This window comes from Heterodontus francisci, chromosome 36 (genome assembly GCF_036365525.1).
Source record: "Heterodontus francisci isolate sHetFra1 chromosome 36, sHetFra1.hap1, whole genome shotgun sequence".
Taxonomy (NCBI): domain Eukaryota; kingdom Metazoa; phylum Chordata; class Chondrichthyes; order Heterodontiformes; family Heterodontidae; genus Heterodontus; species Heterodontus francisci.
The window spans coordinates 49,022,931-49,036,082 of NC_090406.1; positions in this window are offsets into that span (position 1 = coordinate 49,022,931).

A 13,152-nucleotide genomic window follows, 5' to 3' on the forward strand; every position below is an offset into this window, starting at 1 on the left:
TACTATCCTTACCCAGTACTGCTAAACACTGGTTGTCTAGCTCCAATGGTACATCTTGCAATCTGTATTCCATATTTTGTATTCTATATTCTTAGCTTTGAAACCGGTGCAAAAATTGAGTACAAAAAAAAATTAAAAAGCTACTTATGTTTTTTCACTATGAAATGGTCATGCAATTTGATCCCCAAAGCACCTGAAAAAAAATCAAAAATACCATTCAGTACAAATGGAATTTGATTTAGGTCACTAATTGTAAGTCAGTGGCCTTGATCTTATCCCTACATGGCATAAACACTGCTATTATAAAACATAAGAACATGAGAAATAGAGGCAGGAGTGGGCCTATTTATATTATGAAACTTGAGAACTACTTGTCGAACATTCTGTTTAATTTTATCATGTGTTTATGTCAATATTTAGCATTGAAACTATGTAAACAGTTACAAAGTAAATTTGGTAAAGAGTTGTCTGTAACTGTAGGCTTTCCGACTAGGTGACTCAGTAGTACAACTGGTTGAGACTTCTTAGCATGTTACTATCTTGTTTTTCTGCCAGCCTTTTATTAACTCTTCATGAAACATGTAGACTTTTGTATAATATATTTTTAAATTTGATACTTTTTGCCCATTCTGGGTCACCCATCTCATTTTGTCAGTTGCCTGCTTCTTTCCCCATTGCCCACCTGTTCCCTTGGTGTTCCACTATAAAGCCAGGGCTTCTGCTTCCCTGTTCACTTTTGTCTCCTCCATTCTGTCAGGCAGGGTTTCTTGATGGTCTCCTAGCATTTTCTGATTCCTCTGGTTTTCCTGCGACTGTCAGATTCTCTCTGGATCCACTCTATCAAAACCTTTCATAATTTTAAAAAGACCTCTGTGAGTCACCCCTCAGCCTTTTTTCAAGAAATAAAGAGATCCAACCTGTTCATCCTTCTGGTAGCATCTTTGTAAATCCTCTCTGCATCCTCTCCCATGCCTCTATATCCTTTTCATAATATGGTGACCAGAACTGCACACAGTACTCTCAAGTGTGGTCTAACCAAGTTTGATACAGTTTTAGTATAACTTCCCTACTTATCAATTGTATCCCTCTGGAAATAAGGCCGAGTGCTTGATTTGCTTTTTTTATGGCCTTGCTGACCTGTGATACAGCTTTAAATGATTGGTGTATTTGTACTCCAAGATCCCTTTGTCCTCTACCCCACCTAGGCTCCTAGCTTCCAAGTATCAAGTGATCTCCCTATTCTTCCTACCAAAATGTACTACCTCACATTTATCTGTGTTGAACTTCATTTGCCAATTATTTGTCCATTCTTCAAGTTTAGTAATGTCCTCCTGTAATTTGTTGCAGTCCTCCTCAGTATTGACTATTCCCCCCCACCCCCAACCCAACCCAACCCAATTTGGTGTCCTCCCCAAATTTAGTAATTGTGTTTTTGATCCCAACATTCAAATTGTTAACTCTTCACAACAAACTTGTTTTATTTACTTGTGCTTTGTTTGCAAATAGCCCTACTCTAAGCTATGCCTCTGTCTACCCTCTCAGTTCTGCTCTGCTGCTCAAAAGTGGCAACTCCCAGCTATTTTGTGCTCCAGTCCCAGCTCTGCCTATCTCTGAACTGCCCATCTCCTTCCTCGAGGCTTCTGTTCGTAAAGTTCTTTCCTCCTGCTCCTACCTCTAAGAGCCTGAAGTTGGGTCCACCTGCTCCATTGTTTCTGGTTGTTGCTTTGTTGTGCATTGCCTGTTGAAGTTTATATAAACAAAACAAAAAAATCGCTTAGGTCTGGCCCATCCCTATTCTATCCAGTTAAATTATCCAAAAATCTGTAGACTGAGTTGCCTGTCAGCTTGCATTCATTAAAATTTATGGAAGAAAAATTATGAACACAGCCCCATTCTCTTTGCTGTACCATGCTCCTAGAAACTTTCTTTCGCAGCTCTGCCTCCTTAATGGCAGACCCTGTCAGACAACAAGTAAGGTCAAAAGGGTTTCAGTAGAATGGGAAGGCTGAAAGGCAGTATGTGAGCATGACTTGACCTCTGCTTATCCATTCTTGGGGAACATAAGGATTTGGAACGGGTTTTTGATCAGAGTGATTGTAGGAATAAGACATATAGAAGACAATAGAGAAGAAAATCATCTTCTTTGGCCTCCTTGTCTCGAGAGACAATGGGTAAGCACCTGGAGGTGGTCAGTGGTTTGTGAAGCAGCGCCTGGAGTGGCTATAAAGGCCAATTCTAGAGTGACAGACTCTTCCACAGGTGCTGCAGATAAAATTGGTTGTCGGGGCTGTTACACAGTTGGTTCTCCCCTTGCGCTTCTGTCTTTTTTCCTGCCAACTGCTAAGTCTCTTTGACTTGCCACACTTTAGCCCCGCCTTTATGGCTGCTCGCCAGCTCTGGCAATCACTGGCAACTGACTCCCACGACTTGTGATCAATGTCACAGGACTTCATGTCGCGTTTGCAGACGTCTTTAAAGCGGAGACATGGACGGCCGGTGGGTCTGATACCAATGACGAGCTCGCTGTACAATGTGTCCTTGGGGATCCTGCCATCTTCCATGCGGCTCACATGGCCAAGCCATCTCAAGCGCCGCTGGCTCAGTAGGGTGTATATGCTGGGGATGTTGGCCGCCTCAAGGACTTCTGTGTTGGTGATACGGTCCTGCCACCTGATGCCAAGGATTCTCCGGAGGCAGCGAAGATGGACTGAATTGAGACGTCGCTCTTGGCTGACATACGTTGTCCAGGCCTCGCTGCCGTAGAGCAAGGTACTGAGGACACAGGCTTGACACATTCAGACTTTTGTGTTCCGTGTCAGTGCGCCATTTTCCTACACTCTGTTGGCCAGTCTGAACATAGCAGTGGAAGCATTTCCCATGCGCTTGTTGATTTCTGCATCGAGAGACAGGTTACTGGTGATAGTTGAGCCTAGGTAGGTGAACTCTTGAACCACTTCCAGAGCGTGGTCGCCAATATTGATGGAGCAATTCTGACGTCATGTCCCATGATGTTCGTTTTCTTGAGACTGATGGTTAGGCCAAATTCGCTGCAGGCAGCTGCAATCCTGTCGATGAGTCTCTGAAGACACTCTTCAGTGTGAGATGTTAATGCAGCATCGTCAGCAAAGAGGAGTTCCCTGATGAGGACTTTCTGTACTTTGGTCCTCGCTTTTAGACGGGCAAGGTTGAACAACCTGCCACCAGATCTTGTGTGGAGGAAAATTCCTTCTTCAGAAGACTTGAACACATGTGAGAGCAGCAGGGAGAAGAAGATCCCAAACAGTGTAGGTGCGAGAACACAGCCCTGTTTCACGCCACTCAGGATAGGAAAGGGCTCTGATGAGGCACCGCTATGCTGAATTGTGCTTTTCATACTGTCATGGAATGAGGTGATGAAACTTAGTAGCTTTGGTGGACATCCAATCTTTTCTAGTAGTCTGAAGAGACCACGTCTGTTGACGAGGTCAAAGGCTTTGGTAAGATCAATGAAAGCAACATAGAGGGGCATCTGTTGTTCACGGCATTTCTCCTGTAGCTGGCGAAGGGAGAACAGCATGTCAATGGTGGATCTCTCTGCTCGAAAGTCACACTGCCTCAGGGTAGACGCGCTCAGACAGCTTCTGGAGCCTGTTTAAAGCGACTCGAGCAAGACTTTCTCCACTATGTTGAGCAGGGAGATTCCACGGTAGTTGTTGCAGTCACCGTGGTCACCCTTGTTCTTATAGAGGGTGATGATATTGACATCGCGGATGTCCTGTGGTACTGCTCCCTCGTCCCAGCACAGGCAAAGCAGTTCATAGAGTGCTGAAAGTATAGCAGGCTTGGCACTCTTGATTATTTCAGGGGTAATGCCGTCCTTCCCAGGGGCTTTTCCGCTGGCTAGAGAACCAGTGGCATCACTGAGTTCCGGTTTTGTTGGCTGAACGTCCAGCTCGTCCACGACTGGCAGAGACTGGGCTGCATTGAGGGCGGTCTCAGTGACAACATTTTCCCTGGAGTATAGTTCTAGGTAGTGCTCCACCCAACGGTCCATTTGCTTGCCTTGGTCAGTGATTATTTCCCCTGATTTTAGATTTGAGGGGGGCGATCTTCTTGATGGTTGGCCCAAGAGCTCTCTTAATGCCATCATACATTCCTCTGATGTTTCCGGTGTCTGAGGCCAGCTGAATATGACTGTATAGGTGTTGCCAGTAATCATTTGCGCAGCGCCTGGCTGTTCTTTGTGCAGCGCTTCTGGCTGCTTTAAGTGCTACGGATGCTAACTCTCTGGGGGCTTTCTTGTAGTTCAGCAGTGCAATGCGCTTAGCGGCTATGACAGGTTCCAGCTCTTCAAAGTGAGATTGAAACCAGTCTACATTCCGCTTCACACGTTTGCCATAGGTGGTCATTACTGAGTCATAGATGGCGTCTCTGATGTGGGCCTACTTGGTCTCTGCATCCCCTGTAGGAGTGTTTTGAAGGGCTTTTACAAGTGAATTTAGAAACCTATGTAACAGCTGTGGATGAGAGATTCTGCTAGTGTTGATGCGCGGGCGGCCTTTCTGCTTGGAGTGATGCCGCTTCTTTGGTTTGAGTCTAACCTTGCTGCACACCAGGGAGTGGTCGGTGTCGCAGTCCGCACTGTGGAAGCTGCGTGTGATTTGAACACTTTAAAGAGGCTCGCTTTGTGACGATGAGGTCTAGCTGGTGCCAACGACGTGATCTTGGGTGCCTCCAAGAAACCTGGTGGCAGGGTTTAGTGTGAAAGGACGAGTTGGTGATGCAGAGATTATGATAGGTACACAACTCAAGCAGTCTCTGTCCATTCTCATTCATCCTTCCAATGCCATAGCACCAAGGCAGGAGGTCCATGAGTCGTGGTCGGCCCCAACCCTGGCATTAAAGTCCCCCAGCAGGAACAGGTGTTCGGTATTGGGGATGCTACTAATGATATTATGGAGTTCTTCGTAGAACTGGTCTTTAGCTTCAGATGGGGAGCAGAGTGTTGGAGCATAGATGCTGAGTAGGTGTACTGTTCCAGAGGCAGTGAACAGTCGGATGGACAGTATGCGTTCCGAGCCATTTGAGGGTGGCTGTATCATGCTGAGCAAAGAGTTTCTGATGGCAAAGCCCACTCCATGCTGTCTTGGTTCTTCAGGATCCCTACCCTACCAGAAGAAGGTGTAGTCTTGCTCTCTTAGAGATCCGCTCGCAGGGAGGCGTGTCTCCTGAAGTGCTGCAATGTCCACATTGAGTCTGCTGAGCTCGTTGTTAATGATGGCGGCCTTCTGAGAATTGTTGATTTGTATAAGGACTTCCAACAGGCCAGGACACACAGTTCTGAGGTTCCAGCTTGTAAAACGAAGGGCTGGTACCTTCTTTCCTTTTTTTGTCGTGCTATTTGGTGCGGTGTTACAGTCCATTTGTTGGGCAATGACCCTGAGCTCCAAGCACCCATTGAAACAGGTGAACTGTGGCGGGACAGAACCTTACTGACCGGGAGATGCCCGGTTTGAGGCGGGCGGTAGCTGTCCAGTGAGATGCGATGACCTCTCCCACCGACAAAGGCAACCCGTGGCACCTATCTCTATGCCAATTGAGCTGGACTTATAACCCATAACTCCTGCCTTCTATGTTGTTTTGGTCGCTGTGAGGTGACTATGGCGTGACCTCTCCATGGGGCATGCCTGGGCGGATGCAGGGAGGTTGTGAATTGCCCAAGCGTCAAAACCCCCCTCTCTGCCTTCCTGGTGGGGTCCAAAGGAGTGCAGCACATGACGTTTGGCACCGGTATGGCTGCAGGAACTACCTGAAACATGCTAAAGGTGACACATGACTGCCTTCGGGGTTCCGCTCTGAATTTTCTGTTTGGGTTAACTCCCTCAGCGTTGGTCTCTCCCGAGACGCCCACAAGGCAGTGGGGTTGTTAGAGTTCCTGCTCAGGGGTTGGGGGGTGGGAGAGAGGTGGGAAGGGGGAGGGGAGGGGGGTGGGAAGGGATGGAAGGAAGGGTGTGGGGGGGGGACAGAGGTGGGAAGGGATGGAAGGAAGGTTGTGCAGGGGGGGGGGTAGAGAGGTGGGAAGGGATGGATGGAAGGAAGGGGGGTGTGAGGGGAATATGGTGCGAGGGGGGTGTTGGAAAAAGGGGTGCGAAGGAATTATGGTGCGAGGGGGGAGCTGGGAAGGGGGTGTGAGGGGAATATGGTGCGAGGGGATTCCCAGCACAGCAACGCGATTGGATTTCATGGGTACTGAAAATGGGAGGTCGATACCTGTTTTTAATGGTTTGTAAATGCCTGAAAGATGAAGGAGCGAGGTTGCTGCTCCCGAGCCGGTGGGAAACTCATTTGTCCGTCCAGAGTGTCGAGCGTGAAGAGCGGCGCAGCCATGCCGGGCTCCAGGGAGGAGGCCGCTCCTCGGCGTCCCAAAAGCATGAGGAAAGCTTTGAGTGCGGCGCCACTGCTCAGTTCCCCCGTCACCGACGTTGGAGAAGCCGCAGTGCGTTTCAGGCATTCACCAATAAATCCGGCATTGGTATGAAGAAAATACAATGCAGACAATCTAGTGGTTTACTGTATTCAGTGGTGTCAGGAAATAATGGCAACAGTACAAAAGTGAAGGGGAGTTGGTTGTAAAGCTGAAGGTGTAAGGAATATTATAGATGTGAGGGATATTCATGAGTCTGCACCAGATATTTTGTCAATGTCACTGGTTACTCGCGTAAGCAGATCTTGTGTCCCCTATGATCTGGACTGCTTCTTTACTGTTCAGTATCTAGTTTAAACAATGGCGTGACCCATGGATCATAGTTTGTATTGAATATTGTGAGAATGCTTGTCCCACCATGTGTATTTTCTTGCCTTTATGAAAGGTGGACTGAAAAGGACACGTGAGATAAAGCATGATTTGATCCAACAAACTGGTTTATTTTACCTGAACTACATGAATGAGCAGAATACAGTTTTCACAGCAAGATTTAATTATTTCCTACTACTACTCATATAATAAAATTAACAACTCTGCCACCATTTTAGTCAAAACCCGTTTAAACTTGCTGCCCTAAACTATGATCATTACATCCTTTATATGTTAATTGCATTCAACTTTGTAATGGAATCTTTCCCTCATGAATGGAACTGATTCTCCAATGTGATAGAGAAACCAGTACAACCCTCTGACAACAACCTCAACTGTGTGCCAAAGTTTGGTCCACCCTATTACCAACCAACTTTATCACCTTAAATTAAATTACCACCCATTTGATATTGGAGCGTGTGGCATCTGTATGTCTGTTCAGCTAAGCTACTTTGAGCCAGGTGCACTGACTGAAAACGATTCTGTCATAATGGCGAGAAATAAAACTAGGCCTAATGAACCTTATTGTCTCAAAGTTAACCATGCAAAAATGCATAGTTACATCTGAGGTCCCACCTAGAAAGCATTCGAATTAACATTCAAAATTCTAAGTCAAAAAAAATTTCTGGGGAGTTAACCCTTTGAAAACTGAATATAACCTTCATGGAACTATCACAATATGTATTGAAACAAAATCCATTCCTGATCAAAAGCAAAATATTGTTGATGCTGGAAATCTGAAATAAAAAATAATGCTGGACATACTCAGCAGGTCGGGCAGTGTCTGCGGAGAGAGAAACATTTCTGGTCAATGACCTTGCATGAAGGTCAAAGACCTGAAAATAAAATTACAGAAACCATGGCTGAAATTTATGGACGTAAACAATGGCGGTCCACCTGTGTGGGCTGCTCGTTGCGGAGCTGCCACGATATTCAGCACGGCGGCTTATTTAAAGGGACGGACCTGCCACCCCAATGATGTGGAGGGGCGGGCTGTCCGTCCCCGGCAATAGCGTCAGTCGCCTTTAAAAATGGCATTAGCGCCTGTGCAAAGGGCTTTGAGCCTTTCCACTTAATTTAAATATTTAAAGAAAGAGGTTACAAAAATGTTATAAACATTTAATTTGCCCATCTCCCAACCACCCCCAATAACCATGCAATGCATTACTTGCCCTCTTTCCTCCAAAATGCTTCTGCTGCCCACCTGACCTCTTTCCCCCCGCCCCACCAAAGTTCAGAAACTGTGCACTGTAACCTTTCCCACCATCCCCACACCAATCAGGTGTGTTTGATCCCACTTCTCCACGCACCCCACCTCCTGGAAAATTTACCTGCTCCCCTCTCCCCACCAGTGTTCTGCCTCGGATCCGCCAGATGGGGCTCCGAAGGCATGGGAGTGCCGGCCACCGGCACCAATATCGCTCCGGCATGGGCGGCGAGAGTGCGATGGTCATTAAATCAGGTATTTACATTAATTTACATGTTGAAATTGGGCTCCCGTCACTGAGTGGCAGGGAGGCCACCATGAGGCCTCGCCGCCACCGGCAATATGAGGCCAGCCCTTCCCAGTGTCGAGGTCCATTGCAGACCTCTCCCAGAGGCATTTTCCGGCCCCTCCTGCCACGACCCCCGAAGTCGAGGGGGGGGGTCTGTAAAATTCAGCCCATTATGTGGGGATGGTAAATAGCTGCAGAGGACTATAAGCTACATTTTCCTCACGTGCACCAGTAGAAGATAGTATTTCCGCTCCTTCCTTGCCATGCCGTACCACTTCCAATGCGAAAGGAACGAAAAAAATGTGAAGAGACAAAATCAAAAATGACAGTTGGACAGAAAGCCACAAAAGATGAAAAGAGAGACAACAGAGACAGGTGAAAGGAGGCACCACATCCTCTCACTTACCGAATAATAATTCACTGGACATCCACTAGTACAAATAAAGGCATGTCTGGCACGGGTATCCACTTAGTCGCTTGCAGATTTTTATCCCCCTTTTTAATTTAAAAATATTAAATCAATAGAAACATTGTTACTATTAGTAATTAATCTCTAATTGATCTTAGAATGTTCCTTTTTCTGGAAATTAGACCTTGTGGGGACACTTGTTAAGGTGTAGCTCCACCTTAGTAGCAGAATAATACTTTGTTTATTACATGGGAAAGCAAAGCAGCAAATCCGTCTTACTATGAGCAATGTCATAGGAGACCTACTAGTATGATAAAATTGGCAAGAAAAGACTTCTAAAAAAAAATTTACTATTTAGGAGTTATTTCTTTTCAAGCTTTTTCATTAGTTTATCATTGACTGAATGCAGTTTTTGTAAAAACTCAAATTTAAGTTTTATAAAAGTTAGCTTGTAAGATTATTTTAATGCTACATACCAAGCAGTTGTCTCTTGTATTGTGTATTATTCAATATTTAATACATTCCTGTCTGTGTGTTGTTCTCTATGTAATTGATTGAATGCGGCATTTCACTGCAAATCAAGCACTGCTTGCCAGAGCATAACACTTCACGTATTTTCCAAAGGATGCATCAGCAGGACAGTGACCTACACTTCTCAAAAAAGTAAGGCCTGACTGAGGGTTTTCCATGTGATCATTCAGGCATTTCAATACTTGAATTGCAGTTGCAAATAGAACTATAGAAAATTAGGGTACAGAAGGAGGCCATTCAGCCCATTGTGTCCGTGCCAGCCGAAAAAACTAGCTGCTCAATCTAATCCCACCTTCCAGCACTTGGTCTGTAGCCTTGCAGGTTACAGCACTTCAGGTGCATGTTCACGTAACTTTTAAAAGAATTGAGGGTTTCTGCCTCCACCACAGTTCCTGACAGTGAATTCTGGACACCCACCACCCTCTGGGTGAAAAAGTTTTCCTCATGTCCTCTCTAATCTTTCTACCAATCACTTTAAATCTGTGCGCCTGGTAATTGACCTCTCCGGTCCTTCCTGTCTACTCTATCTAGGCCCCTCATAACTTTGTAAACCTCAATTAAGTCATCCCTCAGCCTCCTCTGTTCTAAGGAGGTTGTTTGTTTGCAACATGCAAGTTGGTGCTAGGTACCCTAGAAGCTGCAGCAATGTATTCACTTTACACCTATCTACAGCCACCCTTATTTCGAGTCATTCGGCCCTAAGTGGTTGGACTCTGGGTGACAGAGTTACCTTCTACAAGTCTTGTTTATACCAGTGTGGAATCCCAAAACTGCAGCCGAAAGAAAACATCGTGAGGCACATGCCTCCACAAGGAGCTAAGCAAAACATACAACTGGACTATTCAGTGATTCTGCTTCCTGGATTGATCTGGGAGAAAAGGGGAGGGAATGCTGTACAGATATAAAAATGTGTCTACAATTATCATTCTATTCTGCATTCAATTTGGATAGGAATTGTCATGCAACAGGCAGGAAAGAACTTGCATCATGAACTTGCCATTCATGAGCTCAGAACATTCCAAAGTACTTTACAGCCAACATTTTGTAGTGTAGTCACTGGTGTAATGTAGGGAAATGTGGCAATCAATGTATGTGCAGCAAGGTCCTACAAACATGATTATCTGTCTTAGTGATTTTGGTTGAGGGATAGATATTGTCTCGGACACTGGGAGGACTCCCCTGCTCTTCTAATAGTGACATAGGATCTTTTTGTTTACTTGAGATGGTTGGCCCCTTAGTAACATGTTGAAAAGGGACAAGCTCCTGTGGTCTCTGAAATTAATTCCAGTCCAGGTGATTGGTCGCATCAAAGTAACCTAAAGCAGGCAGACCATGTGAGTCATTATAAAATACAGCCATTTTAATCTGTTCAAAGGACTGGGACTTAATTGAAATGTTTTTTGAGGTTCGAAGTAAATTGAGTTCAGTTTAGTGTCTCATCCGAAAGATGGCATCACCAACAGTGTGACATTCCCTCACTACTGCACTAAAACGTCACCTTAGATTACGTGTTTAAGTCTCTGAAGTGGGACTAGAACCCACGACCTTCTGACTCAAATGTAAGAGCATTATGACTGAGCAAAGGCTGACACACAATATCTCAATGAACCTCCCTTCCAGAATTTAGTGCTAAAAGATGGGCCCTGCAAAGCATCCCAACAGGTTAAAAATACCATCGTGCACATTTCAGTAGCTAAATATGATGATATCTATTGGCAGAATGTATGAGTCAAGGATGAAACTCCTGTGGGAAGAGAAAGGTGGTACTAGCCTCCAGATTCAGGTTCACCATCTGCATATCCTCTCCAATGGGGTGTACAGAGCACCCAGTGTGTCCCAGATGAGCCTGTCCTAACAGTGAGATCGGCAGTGACTGCTCCAGTTTTCACTCTCTTCTACTATGAACTTCTTTTGCCTTGCACAGCTATCCAATTGCTCACCATACTTTGCAAAATAAGAGTGTAGGAACATGCAGCATGCAAGCGGTATTAGGGGAGTTGGCTAATGTCTCACCTCCACTGTGAGCAGTAAGAGGTTTGCAGGAAAGGTGAATGGTAATTCACGCACGGGCTGGTTTGGGTAGGGAGCAAAAGGTCTGTAAAATGTAGAAACATCCCATGTGATTGTGGTGTTCGTTGAGATGAAAGTCTGTGTGTTGCATGTCATGATAAAGCATAGTTACGAGATAAGAACAGCAAAGTCACTTAACCTGGTAAACTTTTTCAAGATGTTGTACATTTCCCTCCTATGGAAGAATTACCTCTTTACTGCTGGGATGCTGCCTCCTCCTTCCAGGCAGTCATGACTTATTTTCTGAGGATAGTGCCCTGACAGCTTAGCACTCCTTGTTATGACCTTCCACAGTACAAGCTCCAGGGTGGTCTCAGAACGGGGTGCTCCCCTTCCTTCCCTCTGTCAACTGGAAAATCCCTGGCTTATCTCCTACAGTACCCAAAAGGAATGAATTTGCATCCAATAGGAAATGCAGTTGGTGCTTTAAGGACCCAGACTTGCATATTAACTCTACATCCCAAGAAATCATGCCCCCTTGTCTCCATGCTCCCACCATGTGAGAAGAACTTAAGAAGTAGGAGCAGGAGTAGACCATTTGTCCCCTTGAGCCTGTTCCGCCATTCAGTACAATCATGGCTGATCTTCTACCTCAACTCCACTTTCCTGCCCACTCCCCATATTCCTTGATTCCCTGAGATATAAAAAATCTATCTATCTCAGTCTGCAATATACTCAATGATGGACAACCCTCAGATAGACAATTCCAAAGATTCACGACCCACTGAGTGAAGAAACTTCTCATCTCAGTCCTAAATGATCAACCCCTTATCCTGAGGCTCTGCCCTCATGCTGTAGATTTCCCAACTAGGGGAAACAACCTCTCAGTGTCTACCCTGTCAAGCCCCTTCAGAATCTTGTATGTTTCAATGAGATCATCTCTCAATCTTCAAAACTGCAGAGAGTGTACGCCCTCTCATCATAGGACAACCCTCTCATCATAGGACAACGCTCTGATTCCAGGAACCAATCGAGTGAATCTTCGCTGTACAGCCTCCAAGGCAAGTACATCCTTCCTTAGATATGGAGACCAAAACTGCACACAGTACTCACCAACGTCCTACACAGGACTTCCTTATTCTTGTGCAAAAAAGGCCAACATGCCTTCCTAATTGTTTGCTGTACCTGTATGCTAACTTTCTGTATTCCTAGTTCACCTAGCTCAACTATCACCAGTAACCTGTCTCTCGATGCAGAAATCAACAAGCGCATGGGAAAAGCGTCCGCTGCTATGTCCAGACTGGTCAACAGGGTGTGGGAAAATGGCGCACTGACATGGAACACAAAAGTCCGAGTGTTTCAAGCCTGTGTCCTCAGTACCTTGCTCTATGGCAGCGAGGCCTGGACAACGTATGTCAGTCAAGAGCGACGTCACAACTCATTCCATCTTCGCTGTCTCCAAAGAGTCCTTGGCATCAGGTGGTAGGACCGTATCTCCAACGCAGAAGTCCTCGAGACGACCAACATCCCCAGCATATACACCCTACTGAGCCACCGGCGCTTGAGATGGCTTGGCCATGTGAGCTGCATTGAAGATGGCAAGATCCCCAAGGACGCATTGTACAGCGAGCTCGTCACTGGTATCAGACCCACCGCCTGTCCATGTCTCCGCTTTAAAGACATCTGCAAATGAGACATGAAGTCCTGTGACATTGATCACAAGTCGTGGGAGTCAGTTGCCAGTGATCGCCAGAGCTGGCGGACAGCCATAAAGGCGGGGCTAAAGCGTGGTGAGTCAAAGAGACTTAGCAGTTGGCAGGAAAAAAGACAGAAGTGCAAGGAGAGCACCAACTGTGGAACAGCCCCGACAACTA